This window comes from Piliocolobus tephrosceles, chromosome 4 (assembly GCF_002776525.5).
Source record: "Piliocolobus tephrosceles isolate RC106 chromosome 4, ASM277652v3, whole genome shotgun sequence".
Lineage (NCBI taxonomy): Eukaryota > Metazoa > Chordata > Mammalia > Primates > Cercopithecidae > Piliocolobus > Piliocolobus tephrosceles.
Genome location: NC_045437.1, coordinates 77,064,602 through 77,081,990, shown reverse-complemented (window position 1 = coordinate 77,081,990; position 17,389 = coordinate 77,064,602). Strand labels below are relative to the sequence as shown.

The 17,389-nt window shown below is 40.3% G+C and overlaps 1 pseudogene; it reads left to right on the top strand.

Moving 5' to 3' along the window:
• Positions 1-11,946: 11,946 nt before the first annotated feature.
• LOC111544524 lies at positions 11,947-12,042 on the top strand (annotated as a pseudogene).
• Positions 12,043-17,389: the final 5,347 nt, after the last annotated feature.

Sequence of the window (17,389 nt, the reverse complement as noted above, 5' to 3'; positions counted from 1 at the left end):
TTTGCATATTGATACCTATTCCTATGACCTACTTACATGCAGACATGGGGGTCTTCTATCCTACCTCACCACTGTTAATCAGACCCCATCTGTTTGCCAAAGCTCCTGGCTCTGCCTTCATCAGCTACACAGAATGCCAACATTCCTGAGTCTTCCTCAGACTTTATTTATTTATTTATTGAGATGAGTCTCACTCTGTCACCCAGACTGGAGTGCAGTGGCACAATCTTGGCTCACTGCAACCTCCGTCTCCTGAGTTCAAGCAATTCTCTTGTCTCAGCCTCCCAAGTAGCTAGGACTAGAGGCACGTGCCACCATGCCCAGCTAATTTTTGTATTTTTAGTAGAGATGGGGTTTCATCATGTTGGCCAGGCTGGTCTAGAACTCCTGACCTCGAGTGATCCACCCACCCTGGCCTCCCAAAGTGCTGGGATTATAGGCGGGAGCCACCGTGCCTGGCCCAGACTTTATTTTTATATCAAAAGCTCAGATGAAAGAAGTAGTTCTTGAGGAGTCATCTAGGGTAATATTTTCCATAGTCTTCCTTGGTATTCTAAGTATTTTCTTTGGGTTAAATTATATTTCAACCAGACACAGTGGCACACACCTGTAATCCCAGCACTTTGGAAGGCCGAGGCGGGTGGATCACTTGAGGTCAGGAGTTCCAGACCAACTGGGACAACATGGTGAAACCCCATCTCTACTAAAAAATACAAAAAATTAGCTGGGCATGGTGGCGGACACCTGTAATCGCAGCTACTCGGGAGGCTGAGGCACGAGAATTGCTTGAACCCGGGAGGTGGAGGTTGCAGTGAGCCAAGATCACGCTACAGCACTCTAGCCTGGTGACAGAGCAAGACTCTGTCTCAAACAAACAAACAAACAAACAAAAAGGCCGGGCGCGGTGGCTCACGCCTGGAATCCCAGCACTTTGGGAGGCCAAGGGGGACAGATTGCCTGAGCTCAGGAGTTCGAGATCAGCCTGGGCAACATGGTGAAACCCCATCTCTACTAAAATACAAAAAATTAGCCAGGCCTAGCAGCATGCGTCTGTAAATCCAGCTACTAGGGAGGCTGAGGCAGGACAATTGCTTGAACCTGGGAGGTGGAGGGTGCAGTGAGCAGAGATCACGCCACTGCACTCCAACCTGGGCGACAGAGTGAGACTCTGTCTCAAAAAAAAAAAAAAAAAAAAGAGTCACCACTACTGAATTAAGATTCGATGTTATATGCTCAACTTTTACCAAAGTCATTATAAGAGAAAGTCATATAAAACTTGATCTTGTTTTCGTTATCAATCACTGAAGGTCATCTTCTTGCTCAATGGCCTCTTGTAATCCTTTGTCAGAAATTGCTATTATAATTTAATGCCAGAAAGAATGATGCATGTTTTGAGAAATAAGTATGCTTCCTCCTTTCTGAAATCTACTCTGATTTGGTTTGGTCCTGGCTGCCAGGAAGTTAAGAGGCAAATCAAATGGTCAATCACAGTAAGTTCACAGCCCAGCCTTTATGATCACTTTTTACCTTCTTTCATGGCTAATTTTCTGTTTCTGTTTCACTGTATGTAAACATATAGAAGGTAGCTGACTTGCTAGATCTCCTTTAGGATAAGTTACAAAAAATATTTTAAGGAAAGAGATACCTTCTACTGTGCCATGTATCTTTTTTTTTTTTTTTTTTTGAGACAGAGTCTCACTCTGTTCCCCAAGCTGGAGTGCAGTGGCGCAATCTCGGCTCACTGCAACCTCCGCCTTCCAGGTTCAATCGATTCTCCTGCCTCAGCCTCCCGAGTAGCTGGGACTACAGGCATCTGCCACTACACCCAGCTAATTTTTGTGTTTTTAGTTGAGATGGGGTTTCACCATGTTGGCCAGGATGGTCTTTATCTCCTGACCTCGTGATCTGTCCCCCTTGGCATCCCAAAGTGTTTGGATTACGGGTGTGAGCCACAGCGCCCAGCCTCTTCTTCTTTTTTTTTTTTAATGTTAAAGGAAATGTATCATTCCAGTTATTGTAAACACATAAGAAATACTGGAATTAGGGTTAAAGGTTTAACAAATGTTAATAAGATGTTTAGAATTATCTTCTCAGAATTTGAGTACTGTAACAACAAACATTCAAACATATTCTAAACTTCAATTTAATCTTTCTTGAAAATGACAAATACATAGTTTTAAAAATTAATTAATTTTTTGAGACGGAATCTTGCTGTCTTGCCCAGGCTGGAGTGCGATGGCACGATCTCAGCTCACTGCAACCTTTACCTCCTGGTTTCAAACGATTATCCTGCCTCAGCCTCCCGAGTAGCTGGGATTACAGGTGCATGCCACCATGCCCAGCTAATTTTTTGTATTTTAGTAAAGATGGAGTTTCACTGCATTGCCCAGGCTGGTCTCGAATTCCTGAGCTCAAGTAATCCACCCGCCTCGGCCTCCCAAAGTGCTGGTATTACAGGCGTGAGCCACCGTCTGTAGATTTAAATTGTTTTTAAATTTAAATTATTATTTTATTTAAACTGTTATTTGATTGGCATTACTAATTTACACATCATGAATTCTGTAAAATAAAATAAAAAGGCCATGTGCAGTTGCTCACACCTATAATCCCAGCACTTTGGGAAGCCAAGGCAGTAGAATTGCTTGAGCCCAGGAGTTAGAGACCAGCCTAGGCAACAAAGTGAGACCCTGTCTCTACCAAAAAATATAATAATATTAAAATTAAATTAAATTAAATTAAAAGTCGGGCATGGTGGTTCAGGAGGCTGAGGCTAGAGGATCCCTTGAGCCCAGGAGGTTGAGCCATGTTTGCACCACCTTATTCCAAGCTGGGCAACAGAGAGAGACTCCGTCTCAAAAATAAATAAATAATTTTAAAAAGTTAGAATTGTTTTTATGTATTGAATACTTAGCAAAAACACAGTCTCTATAGAATATGACCTGCTTTGGGAACAGAAAACCAAATACCACATGTTCTCACTTATAAGTGGGAACTAAATGACCAGAATTCATGAAGACAAACAAGGGAACAACAGACACTGGGGCCTACTTGAGAGTGGAAGGTGGGAGGAGGAAGAGGAGCAGAAAAAATAACTATTGAATACTAGGCTTAGTACTAGGTGACAAAATAATCTATACAACAAACCCCCATGACACGAGCTTAACTATATAACAAACCTGCACACGTACCCCTTAACTAAAATTAAAAAAAAAAAAAAAAAGAATATGGCCTGCTTTGTTTAGATTGCAAAACCTCTTCAATTGTAATGTCATTCTCCGTGCTGTTTTTATATTTTGCTTAGAAAATGCAGTGCAAAGGCCAGACATGGTGGCTCACACCTCCTGTAATTCCAGCACTTTGGGAGGCCAAGGCAGGTGGATTGCCTGACCTCAGGAGTTCGAGACCACCTTGGGCAACATGGTAAAACCCCATCTCTACTAAAATACAGAAAAGTAGCTGGGTGTGGTGGCTGGCGCCTGTAATCCCAGCTACTTGGTAGAGTGAGGCAGGTGAATGACTTGAGCCTGGGAGGTGGAGGTTGCAGTGAGCTGAGATCATGCGACTGCACTCCAGCTTGGGCTACAGAATGAGACTCCATCAGAAAGAAAAGAAGAGAAAGAAGATAAAGAAAAGAAAGAAAGGAAGGAAAAGAGCAATGCAAACAAGCTGAAATTGCCATAAAATTTTGGTAGGCTTCTAAGGCTAAAGGTATACATAAAGGCCTATTTTATTATATACAATTCTAAAAATTAGTAGACTGTGCTTTAAAGTCGTTTTAGGTTTATAGGAAAAATTGAGCATAGAGTACAGAGTTTCCACATACTCCTTCTGTCCACCACCCACTGTCTCATGTATTATTTCATTTTTCACTGGAATAGTTTGTAAAAGTTTTCAAGCCAAAATGATTTTATCTCATCCTTAAATGTTCCCTCCAGAATTTCACACATGCTGCATTGGCTAAGTAAATCAAATAAATAAATTCAACGGTGTGTTTCATCAACACTGTCAATATTACTTCTGGGGAGTTGTCCTTTAATTACATGCAGCTTTCATTACTCCTGTCCACCCCAACTAAATCTGGTACTGTTCACATGAGACAGTAGAGTATAAAGAAGTGATTCTACTCTTTATGTGAAAAGATGATTTCATTGTTACAATAGACCATTGGCAGCTCTGACCTCCAATGACCTCCTTTGTTATTTTATTCAGAGATACTAAATGGTTTAATGGATCACATTGTAAATGTAACATTATAGATTACAATGCTTAAACTGAGCATAGCTGAAATAAATACACTTATGTTTAATGAGAAAACATTACATTTAATTATCATTATTAGAAAAATATTTTTACATCCCCTTTAAGGCACCTCCAATTTATCTGTTCTGATTTTCTTTTTACACATTTCACCATTTGTGCCAGTTTTAGTGCCCGGTTCTTTTTCTTTGTCAATTGTTTCTCAAAGGCAATTTGGAGAACATCTTCAATTATATCAGCTCCTTCTTTACTCTTCTTCAAAAGTTCCGACTGTTGTTGAGATACTGTTTACCAGGTGTCAGAGATAAACTCAGGATAATTCTTGACTGAATTCTGAGGATGATGAGTGGGTGTGGGATCCTGGCCTCTATATCTTCCTGGGTGGAACACTGAGCCCAGACTAAGTCTGATTTTTGCCTGCCCATTCATATATACAATGTGGAATTAAAGTATGCCTAGAAGTGTGCATGGGTGTGTAGCAGGACAAGCTACAGACAAAACTCTTCAGACATCAGGTTAAAGATAGAAGGAGGCTTTATTCTGCCAGGAGCTTTGGCAGATTTATATTTCAAGAGCCGAGCTCCCCAAAAAAGAAATTCCTGGCCCTTTTAAGGGCTTACAACTCTAAGGGGTCCATGTGAAAGGGTCATGATAGATCGAGCAAGCGTGGGGAACGTGACTGGGGGGCTACATGTATCAGCTAACAAAATAAAGTTTTGCAGAGCTTCCTCAAACAACATCTGGAATTTACAGATAATACAAGTAGTTTAGGTCGGGGTTATTATTATTATTATTATTATTATTATTACCACCAGGGCTGGGTGGTGGCGCCAAGGTCATCTAGCTATTTATCTTACTTCTGTTTCTTTTCAACTTTTGCTTTCTCCCTTTTTGCCCTGTCTTATAAACTAGGGAACAGCAGGGGGCGGCGGGGGTGGGGAGGGAAGGACAGCAGGAGAAGTGGTGTCTCTTATTTCCCTGCTTTGAGAATTTCACTTTTTAGTGGGAGTTCTCAGGTGGAGCTTGTGAATTTGTGGGGAATTACTATGGAGTGATTATGGACTCAGATACTCCTGTGGGAAATTCCTAATCATTGGTATCTGTAGGAATTTTTTTTCTTTTCTTTTTTTGAGATGGAGTCTTGCTCTTTTGCCCAGGCTGGGCCCAGCTAATTTTTGTATTTTTAGTAGAGACGGGGTTTCACCGTGTTGGCCAGGCTGCTCTCGAACTCCTGACCTCATAATCCACCTGCCTCTGCCTCCCAAAGTGCTGGGATTACAGGCGTGAGCCACTGCTCCCAACAAGGAATTTTTTTCTTGAGTGAATCAGTTTTCCCAAAGAGTAGTAAGTACCCAAATCTCTTGTGGTTGGGGGAAGGGTTGGGGAACAGTGAATGGGTAAATCTTGTCTGCCAGCTTTCTCAGAATCAAAGGAAGGAAGAAAGATGGGGTTCCATGTTTGGACGTATAGACTTTCACTTAATAATTTCCCTGGTTTCAGTAGTGTGCCTCCTGCACTACATTAAAAAATAATAAAAATGGCAGTTTTGAAAAGGATCCTTTGAGAACAAAAAGTTTTAAAATTTGGCGTATCAAAAAAACAAATTCTTGCTATCCTCCCCAAATCTTGCTATCCTCCCCAAATCCTCTCTTGCAGCTTGCTCATCTGAATAAATGATGGCTTCTAGTTGCTCAGCATAAACTTGGGGCATCATTCGCCACTCTTTTTTTCCTCTCGCACTTGCGCCTGATCAATCAGTAAATTCTCTTGACTTCACCCTCAAAATATATCAGCATCTCACCATCTGGTTCCCGTCACCATCATCTCTAGTCTATTGCAGATTGTTCCACTGACATTGATTATCGATCTGTTGACAATGACGAATCTATTTTATCTGCTTAGAAGAATAAGCCATTTCTTGTCTTTGTGTTTTTCTGCTATAGTTTCCTTCTCTGGACTTGAAGAGATACTCTAATCTAACTTGTGGTAACTATTAGCCTTCTTGTCTAATCACAGTTTTGGATCTCAGTAACTGGACTTGCCCTGTGCAAAATCCTGGGAGGGAAGGCACTGATGGTGAAGAAAGGAAAAAAGCAAAAGCAGTAAACCACCTGCCTTATAATCCTGTTCCAGGCCATGCAAACAATTCCTCAGAAAATAACTGTGAATGCCACTGTGCTGGTCATTTGTCCACTTGGTCTCAGACCCATTCTCTGCCCTTCCTTTACTCTGCTCCAGATTGCAGGGCACTGACCTCTGCAAACTGCATTTCCAAACCAGTTCCTCTTTGACAACTGGTTTATAGTTAGAATTGACCAGTGGGGAGGCAATGACTGGAGATCGGTGGGTGGGAAGGGAGAAAGCCAGGTTATTTCTTCTCCTTTCTCTCTCTCTCTGCTTTGTGTGGAATCTCAGGCAGGGCTTGAACCTTTGCCATGGTTCCAACTCTCTCCAGGCTTCCTAAGCTCTGCTTCTACCACTTCCTTTGTTCCTCCCACCTTGGGAGCAATAGCAGTTTCCTGACATTTGTAAACCCTTTGTTGCCTCACTGACCTCTGATTCCTCTCAGCTCTCCCATCGCTTTTGTGACCAGGTCCCCACCTTGAATTTTTCTATGAAGATACTTTGGTTCTGTCTTCCTGCCTGGGCCTTCAATGATACTGCCACCTTTCAAATTCCTGCCACATGCTGCTAATACCTGCTCTCAGATCTATGCTTTTAACTAGACTTCCCCCCTACCGCCAACGCATTTTTTTTTTTCTTTTTTTTTTTTTTTTTGAGACGGAGTCTTGCTCTGTCGCCCAGGCTGGAGTACAGTGGCGCAATCTCCGCTCACTGCAAGCTCCGCCTCCTGGGTTCACGCTATTCTCCTGCCTCAGCCTCCCAAGTTGCTGAGACTACGGGCTCCCGCCAACACACCCGGCCAATTTTTTGTATTTTTAGAAGAGACGGGGTTTCACCGTGTTAGCCAGGATGGTCTCAATCTCCTGACCTCGTGATCCGCCCGCCTTGGCCTCCCAAAGTGCTGGGATTACAGGCGTGAGCCACCACGCCCAGCCCTGCCAATGCTTTCTTAATATTTATTTGCTTTCATATCTACTCTGAAAGCGTAAAATAAAATTCTCCACCTTTTATAAAAGTGAAATATTTGTAGAATCCTACCCTAAGTATTTACTTCTAAAAACCAGAAATTGCAGCTTCCATTTTAGTGAATCTCTATCAAGTGTTTGTACAGAGCTAGACACTGCAAAAGTATTTTCTGGAATCCTCACTATAACCTGCAAGGTAGTTACTACTTCCTGCTTATAGAAAGAGAAAGCTAAGGCTCCGATATGTTAAGTAACAGGATTGCACAGCTAGTAGATGGTGAAGTGCAGCTGCATCCTTTCATCTCTGTGCTACAAGCGCTTTCCACTGCCCTAATCCACTTTCCTAACTCGTTCCATGCCTGTCATTATGTTAATCCATATTTGCTTATCCTTTCGATTTTAATCAGCACAGTAGGTTTTATTATTCCCTCACATAGCAATTTCAGGGTCACATGAAAGACACATGAATTTAGGAAACATTAAGCACAAACAGAGAACCAATTGTGTCTTGGTTACATCAATAATTGTACATGGTTGTAAATGTCATTCCAACTACTATTTGTACACTTGAACCATGGAAACAAAATCTATTTAATCAGTTAATTCTATCATCTAGAATTAATCATACATTTTAATACCCTTTGAGTACCACAATAAAGTTAATACAGAACAGGTACTTTCATTTATTTTACAAAAACATAGAGAACTGAAACAGTTGTTGCTTTACCTAATTATTGAACCTCTGTTTTGAATGGAGGAAGCTGCTTCCTGAGAGAAGCGGCCCATTTTAGCAGAGGAACAGGAGTTATAATGGAAGCAGGTCCTAGCCACTGCAAACTTGAAATCCAAAAAGCATCCTAATGCTTTATTTGCCCACAAACACAAAGGCATGCACACAATTTATGTTATTTTCAGCTCCATGTCCAAAGAAACTAGAAAAATAAGCATAAACCAAAGAAATGCTGAGGCCAGCATATCAAATGAGAATTAACCACAATTGAGAAAGAATAAATTTCATAAAATATGATCCTATCTTCCTCCTTTTTACTGTCAAACTCTCGAACAATGGCATTCATTTTCAATAGTTACAAATCCTCAGAAGAAATCTGGCCTAATTTCACAGGTATATATGTTCATATACACACATGTAGATTTTGGATTTGGTGGATTGTGGATTTTTCTGTGACAAATTAATATTCCATACTGGTTTCTCCCTGCTGCCTGGCATTCGGTGTTGCCAATTCCTTCCAGTCTTGGCCACCACGTGTTAAGAAATAACAAATAATAGTATATTGTCGGCCGGGCGCAGTGGCTCACGCCTGTAATCCCAGCACTTTGGGAGGCCGAGGCCGGCGGATCACCAGGTCAGCATATTGAGACCATCCTGGCTAACATGGTGAAACCCCGTCTCTACTAAAAATACAAAAAATTAGCCTGGCGTGGTGGCGGCGCCTGTAGTCCCAGCTACTCGGGAGGCTGAGGCAGGAGAATGGCGTGAACCCAGGAGGGGAGCTTGCAGTGAGCCGAGATCGAGCCACTGCACTCCAACCTGGGCAACAGAGCAAGACTCGGTCTCAAAAACAAACAAACAAAAAACAACAACAACAACAACAAAATAGTATATCGTCAAGTGAAACACAAACACTCAGTAAACCTCTCCAATTTAAAAAAAAAACATAATCTTATTAAACATTTCAAGGCAAAGAGAAAAAATTTCTTGGATGATCTACTGTTCTAAAAATATCTGTGCCCCTAATCCCTTATAATAACAAAGATGATCAGAAGTTAATAAAAATTACCCTGATCTGGTCATTTTACAATGTCTGCATGTATTGAAACATCACATTACCCCATAATATGTAAAACTATTATATGTCAATTATAATTTAAAATTAAATTAAAAATTTTTTACATTGATTATCTTTGCTTACCCCCAAGGCAAAGTGAAGATATGTAGAATTAGTTCTGATAAACTCACAAAAACTGGGGTAAAAATAATCCTTTTTTAAAAATACACATTTTAACAATAAACAATAATTATTTACTTTCCCAACAAATTCCGATTTCTACCATTTAATAGAAACATTCTGTTCACTGTATTAGGCAATGCCTTTTAAAGTTTCAAATGTTTTCATGTGGAACTTATTATAAAATTATTTTCCAGATTTTTATTGGCTATAAAATATATTCATTACTAAACAGATGGGTTTGTTTTTATACTATCCCATTTTTAGATACTTCTGGGAAAGACTTTGCATAACTTCTTGTGATTGAGGGCTGCCTCTAGGATAGCTAATCCTGTCTTATTTACCCCAGCACCCTTTTTGCTGGTTATCGGGAATAATGGTGCATGAATTTGGGAGTGCAGATATTTCTTTGAGATACTGATTTCCATTCCTTCAGATATATACCCAGAAATGGGATTGCTGGGTCACATGGCAGTTTTGCTTTTTGGTGAACCTTCATACTGTTTATCTCCTTCACTCTTTGTAGTTGTATAGTACTCCATTCTATGGAAGTATAACCCATAGTTTATTTAATCAATCTCCTGCCGTTGAATAGTTGTATTGTTTCCAGTATTTTTCTCCTAAAAAAAGTCTGCAATGAAAAATTTTACATTGTTTCATTTCTTATGTGTTTGGATATATCTGTAGTATAAATTCTCAGAAGTGGAATTACTGAGTGAAAAGGAAAAGTGAATTGATTAGTATATTAGACAGCCTGTTTCCCCACAGACCTGCCGATAGAGTATATTTGCTGTATATTCTATAAACAGAAAGTGATTGTAAAAGAATATTTTTACTTCCATTATTAGAATACAAAGTATACTTTTTTTTATATTTCAAATCACTCTTAAAAAGAATGTAAGAATGTGATACTAAATAGTTTTGTTTTGTTAAATAGAGTCAGGGTCTATGCTGCCCCAGCTGGTCTCAAACTCCTGGACTCAACTGATAATCCTGCCTTGACCTCCCAAAGTGTTGAGATTACAGTCAGGAGTCACCATGCAAGGTCACCAAATTGTTTTTTGTTTTGGGGGGGTGTTTTTGCAATGGAATCTCACTCAGTCACCCGAACTGGAGTGTAGTGGTGCAATCTTGGCTCACCGCAACCTCCACCTCCCAGGTTCAAGCAATTCTCCTGCCTCAGCCGCCCGAGTAGCTGGGATTACTAACTCTCCTGCCTCAGCCTCCCAGCTAATTTTCTGTATTTTTGGTAGAGACGGGGTTTCGCCATTTTGGCCAGGCTGATCTCAAACTCCTGACCTCAAGCGATCCTTCTGCCTTGGACTCCCAGTGTGCTGGTATTACAGGCGTGAGCCACCACACCTAGCTGACCAAATTGTTTTTAATTAGAGTGTTTAAATACACTCCTATACCATCATACTTATTAATTTCTTTAGGAAAAAAAATAGTACCAGAAATGATGTAACACTTTATGTGCCTATTCTCTTTATTTATGTTTTAATTCTACTTAATAAGTATTGTTGCTTACTAGTCCAAGCTCAAAAAGCATGCATAAAATATGGTTTTTAACCACTGATGCTAGACAACTTGAGAAATTTAGGGACTTATACAAATTGTTTTTCAAAAGAAAATTTTATTAGAGTATAACCAAATTTTTAAAATATGGTTTTTATGCATGCTTTTTGAGCTTGAACTAGTAAGCAATAATACTTATGAAAAAGAATTAAAACATAAGAGAATACGCACATAAAGTATTACATCATTTCTGGTCCTAATTTTTTTCCCAAAGAAAATAAGTAAGTATGATGGTATAGGAGTGTATGTAGACACTCTAATTAAAAACAATTTGGTCAGCTGGGTACAGTGGCTCACACCTGTAATCCCAGCACTTTGGGAGGCCGAGGCGGGCAGATTACAAGGTCAGGAGTTTGAGACCATCGTGGCCAACACGGTGAAACCCCGTCGCTATTAAAAATACAAAAAATAGCTGGGCATGGCGGCAGGCGCCTGTAATCGCAGCTACTCAGGAGGCTGAGGCCGGGGAATCGTTTGAACCTGGGAGGTGGAGGTTGCAGTGAGCCGAGATTGGGCCATTGCACTCCAGCCTGGGCGACAAGGCAAGACTCCATCTCAAAAAAAAAAAAAAAAAAACACACACACACATTTTAAAAATTTCGTTATACTATAAGAAATATTCTTTTGAAAAACAATTAGTATAAGTTCCTAAATGTCTCAAGTTGTCTAGCATCAGTGACTAAAATAATACAGAAAAGTGAAAATGGAAAAAAGAGCAGTAGTCAATAACTCACCACTTAAACATACAGCTTAAAATAGAAATTCCTAGGCAATTCTATGGCACATACTTGTGGAAAATGTTACATTCAGCAGTCAGAATTGGCCCTGGATCATCAAAACAGCGGTTGTTACCATCATTTATTAACTTGAAGCTTCTCAATTCGAGGTGCTATGTAAATTGAAGGCATTCGTTTTCTATCCAAAAAACACCACAATTTGGGTTGAATTCTAGCTCTGCCACTTGCTGCTTGTGTGACCTTAAGCATATTAACCACTCCAAGCCTCAGTATTTCCACCAATAAAATAAGGCTGCTGTGCTCACTTGGCAGCATATATATGTGCTCACTTGGCAGCATATTGGGACGATACAGAGAAGATTAGCATGGCCCCTGCGCAAAGATGACATGCAAATTCGTGAAGCATTCCATATTTTTAACAGACAACCTACAGAATAAGAGAAAATTTTTGCAATCTATCCATCTGGCAAAGGTCTAATATCCAGAGTCTACAATATCCAGAGTCTACAAGGAACTTAAACAAATTTACAAGAAAAAAACAAACAACTCCATTAAAAAGTGGGCAAAGGACATGCATAGACACTTCTCAAAAGAAGACATCCATGCAGCCAACAAACATATGGAAAAAAAGCTCAACATCACCGATCATTAGAGAAATGCAAATCAAAACCACAATGCCATACCATCTCATGCCAGTCAGAATGGCAATTATTAAAAAGACAAGAAACAATAGATACTGGTGAAGTTGTGGAGAAAAAGAAACACTTCTACACTGTTGGTGGGAAGATTAGTTCAACTACTGTGGAAGACAGTGTGGTGATTCCCCAAAGACCTACAAACAGAAATACTATTTGCTCCAGCAATCTCATTACTAGGTATATACCTGAAGGAATAGAAGTCATTCTGTTATAAAGACACATGCACGCATATGTTCATTGCAGTACTATTCAGAATAGCAAAGATATGGAATCAACCCAAATGCCAAGTCATTCTGTTATAAAGATACATGCATGCATATGTTCATTGCAGTACTATTCACAATCGCAAAGATATGGAATCAACCCAAATGCCTATCAATAGTAGACTGAATAAAGAAAATGGGGTGCATATACACCATGGACTACTATGCAGCCATAAAAAGGAATGAGATTATGTCCTTTGCAGGGACGTGGATGGAGCTGGAAGTCGTTATCCTCAGCAGACTAACGCAGGTACAGAAAACCAAACACCGTGTGTTCCACAAGTGGAACAAGCTACCCCAAGTGGAAGCTGAACTATGAGAACACTTGAACACATAGGGAGAAACAACACACACTGAGGATTGTTGGAGATGGTTGCAGGGGAGGGAGAGCATCAGGAAGAACAGCAAATGGGTACTGGGCTTAATACTTGGGTGATGGGTTGATCTGTGCAGCAAACCACCATAGCAGACGTTTACCTATGTAACAAACGTGCACATCCTGCACATGTACGTCAGAACTTAAAATAAAAATTGATTTAAAAAAATAGGGCTGCCAGGCATCTTGGCATATGCCTGTAGTCCTAGCTACTTGGAAGGCAGAGGCCTGAGGATTACTTGAGCTCAGGGGTTCCAGGCTGTAGTGTGCAATGATTGTACACTACTGTACTCCAACCTGGAGTACTCCAACTGTACTCCAACCTGGACAACATAGTATGACTCCATCTCAGAAAAAAAAAAAAAAAAAGGCTAAGAGTAGTAGCTACTCCATAGAATAGCTCTTCTTGGAGAAAATTTAATTGGATAGTACTTATAAAGTACTTATCAGAGTGTGTAGTATATAGCATGCCTTCTACTAATAGTAAGAATAATGAACATTCTTCTGATTTCAAGTTTTTTCCAACATATTATGTTGCATTGGTAATCCTTCATTAAAAAATGGACTTGGCCATTTGAGGTGCCTTACACTTGTAATTCCAGCAATTTGGGAGGCCATGGGGGAGAATCACTTGAAGCCAGGAGTTCAAGACCAGCCTGGGCAAGAAAGTGAGACCCTGTCTCTACAATAAATAAATAAATAACTGAGTGCAGTGGTGTATACTTATAGTCCCAGCTACTCAGGAGGCTGAGGCAGGAGAATCATTTGATTGCCCAGAAGTTTGAGGCTGTAGTGAGCTATGATTATGTGACCGCACTCTAACTTGGGTGATACAGCAAGACCCTGCTGCTTAAAAAAAGGACTTAAAAAAAATTTTTTTTAAACCTTACACAATCTGATGTGAGAAAGACTGCCTCTGAAGCCAAGGAAATTTGAGTAACAAATATGGATTTTTGGCCCAATGGTCTAGTACTCTAGATCTCCGTTTTTCAACCTGAGCTCTGTAGAATCTTAAATTTGTTGTTGTTGTTGGCTTTTTTTGAGACAGAGTCTTGCTCTGTCACCCAGGCTGGAGTGAACTCATGCAATCTAGGCTCACTGCAACCTCTGCCTCCCAGGTTCAAGCGATTCTCCTGTCTCAGCCTCCCGAGTAGCTGGGATTACAGGCGCCCGCCACCACACCTGGCTAATTTTTGTATTTTTAGCAGAGCTGGAGTTTCACCATATTGGCTAGGTTGGTCTTGAACTCCTGACCTCAAGTGATCCACCTGCCTGGGCCTCCCAAAGTGCTGGAATTACAGGCGTGACCCACGGTGCCCAGCCCAAATCCTAAGATTCTAAGGAGGTTCTTTAGAGGTTCACAAATATTTGATTAGAATTTTACATTAAAACTGTGATTTAGGGCCAGGTCCGGTAGCTCATGCCTGTAATCTCAGCATTTTGGGAGGCTGAGGTGGGCGGACTGCTTGAAGACATAAGTTCAAGACCAGCTTGGCCAACAGAGCAAAACCACATCTCTACTAAAAATACAAAAAATATTAGCTGGGAGGAATAGTACACACCTGTAGTCCCAGCTACTCAGGAGGCTGAGGGACAAGAACTGCTCGAACCTGGGAGGCGAAGGTTGCAATGAGCCGAGATTGTTCCACTGCACTCCAGCCTGGGTGACAGAGCGAGACTCTGTTTCAAAATAAATAAATAAATATGTTAATTAATTAACTAAAAAATAAAAGTATGATTTAGAAAACAAATTGAATTCTCAATATGTTGTACAAAAATGTCCTGGAGGTTACCAACCAATTGATTCTTACACTACCAGATAATTCATTTTGTATAGATCTCAGAATAAAGCTTCCTCTGCCGTCTGTTTAATTGAAGAGCATCAAGAAAATCGAGTTATAAAATATCTGCTAGAATGTGAATGAGTTAGAATGTTCCCCACACTTTATAGCCAAAACAAATGCAGATATAAATTATATGTGAAGGCCATCTATAACACTTGATTTCATATTTGATCTGATTAAAACAGCCTTGTTGTTCTTGCTGATTTACTTGCTAAAAATAAATGCTGTACTTTGGCATTAACTAAATTCATGCTATAAAACAGCTCATCATTAGATATTGTCTGTGAAAAAACAATCTCCTGGTTAAGAATGTATGGAGCTGGGTGTGGTAGGTCACGCTTGTAATCCCAGCACTTTGGGAGGTCAAGGTAGGCAGATCGCCTGAGGTCAGGCGTTCAAGATCAGCCTGGCCAACATGGCGAAACCACACCTTTACTAAAAATATAAAAATTAGTGTGGCGTGGTGGCAGGCACCTATAATCCCAGCTACTGGAGAAGTTGAGGCACGAGAATTGCTTGAACCCAGGGGGGAAATGTTGCAGGGAGCCAAAATTTCACCATTGTATTCCAGCCCGGCAACAGAGCAAGAGTCCATCTCAAAAAAAAAAAAAAAAAAAAAAAAAGTATGGAAAGTACTTCTCAAACAAACTGTAGAAATGTGTTTAGAATAGAAAAAAAAAAAGTTGATTTTATAGGTACAGATTTTTGATGGAGAAGAAAAAGCAGGCAAATAAATAATAACAAGAAAATATGAGCTGAGAAGATGGAAAAAATAAGAATTTAATAAAGCTTGCTGTCAGGTGTGGTGCCTCTCATCTGTAATCCCAGCATTTTGGGAAGTGAGGTGGGAGGATCACTTGAGCCTAGGAGTTAGAGGCCAGCCTGGGCAACATAGTGAGACCCAGTTTCTACAAAAAATATAAAAAATAGCCAGGTGTGGTCGTGTGTGCCTATAGTCCCAGCTTCTTGGGAGGCTGAGGCAGGAAGATGGTTTGAGCCCAGGAATTTGAGGCTGCAATGTGTCATGACTACTTCACTGCACTCCAGCCCGGGTAACAGAGCAAAACACTGTCTCAAAAAAATAAAAAAAATAAAAAATAGGCTGGGCATGGTGGCTCATGCCTGTAATCCCAGCACTTTGGGAGGCTGAGGCTGGTGGGTCATTTGAGGTCAGGAGTTTGAGACCAGCCTGGCCAACATGGTGAAACGCTGCTTTTACTAAAAATAAAAAAATTAGCCAGGCGTGCTGGTGGGCGCCTATAATCCCAGCTACTCGGGAGGCTGAGGCAGAAGAATCACTTGAACCCAGGAGGTGGAGGTTGCAGTGAGCCAAGATCTGCCACTGCACTCCAGTCTGGGCAACAGAGCAAGATGCTGTCTTAAAAATAAATTAAAATAAATAAATAAAATAAGATAAAGTTTGCAGTTAGATCGTGTAGAATAAATGTACAATTGAAGATAAATGTGTGCATATATATATATACATATACATGTATATGTGTGTGTGTATATATGTACAAGTAAAAAATGTGGAATGGGCCAGGCACGATGGCTCACACATGTAATCGCAACACTTTGATGGGCTGAGGTGGGTGGATCACTTGAGTCCACAAGTTCACAGTTAGCCTGATCAATGTAGTGAGACCCCATCTCTATCTAAAAGAAAGAATAGAGAGAGAGATAAAGGGAGGAAAGAAGGAAGAAAAGAAAGAAGAAAAAAAGAAAGAAAAAGGAAGGAAGAAAGAGAGAAAGAAAGAAAGAGAGAAAGGAAGGAAGGAAGGGACAGGAGAGAGGGAGAGAAAGAAGAGAAAGAAAGAAAAAGAAAGGAAGAAAGAAAGAAAGAAAAAGAAAGGAAGAAAGAAAGAGAAAGAAGAGAGAGAAAGAAGAGAAAGAAATAAAAGGAAAGGAAGAAAGGAAGAAGGAAGGAAGGAAGGAAGGAAGGGCGAAGGAAGGAAAGAAGAAAGGAAGGAGGGAGAGAAGAAAGAAAGGAAGGGAAGGATAGAAGAAAGGAGGGAGGGAGAGGAAGAAAGGTTGCAGAATTTGATAAAGAAAATATAACATTATATACTCGTTCCTCATGCCTATAATATTTGTAGTTTAGAGAATAAGCAAACAATATCCCTAGTGGCATGGAAAAGGGAAAGTTTAAATTATCCCTGACTACGGATTTGTGGTCATGATGAGCTACCAAGGGATTTAGAAGTAGGTATTGTTCTTAAAAGGTGAGGCAGGCAGAGGTGGGCAGGGAAATGAAAGGAATCACAATTCCTGGGCCATGAAGCAACGCAGCTTTATGATGAGTTTAAGCACACTAAGACTCGCCTGTTTTACTTATCCTAAGAATAGAAATGGACTGCACAGTCAGAAAAGTGAAAGAGGAAGCACATAGCTTCAAAATGTGAGTTGTAGCTTCCTTCTACAGAGAGGAATCTTGAGATTGATTTGGGCACCAAGCCTTATGATTTGAAGCAAAATGTCAAATAACCATTAGAAGAAGAGTCAGCACACTGTAACTTCCCCCATAAATATAAATGTCATATTCTTTGAGGAAAATTCTACATTAGATTGCAAGTAAATCATATA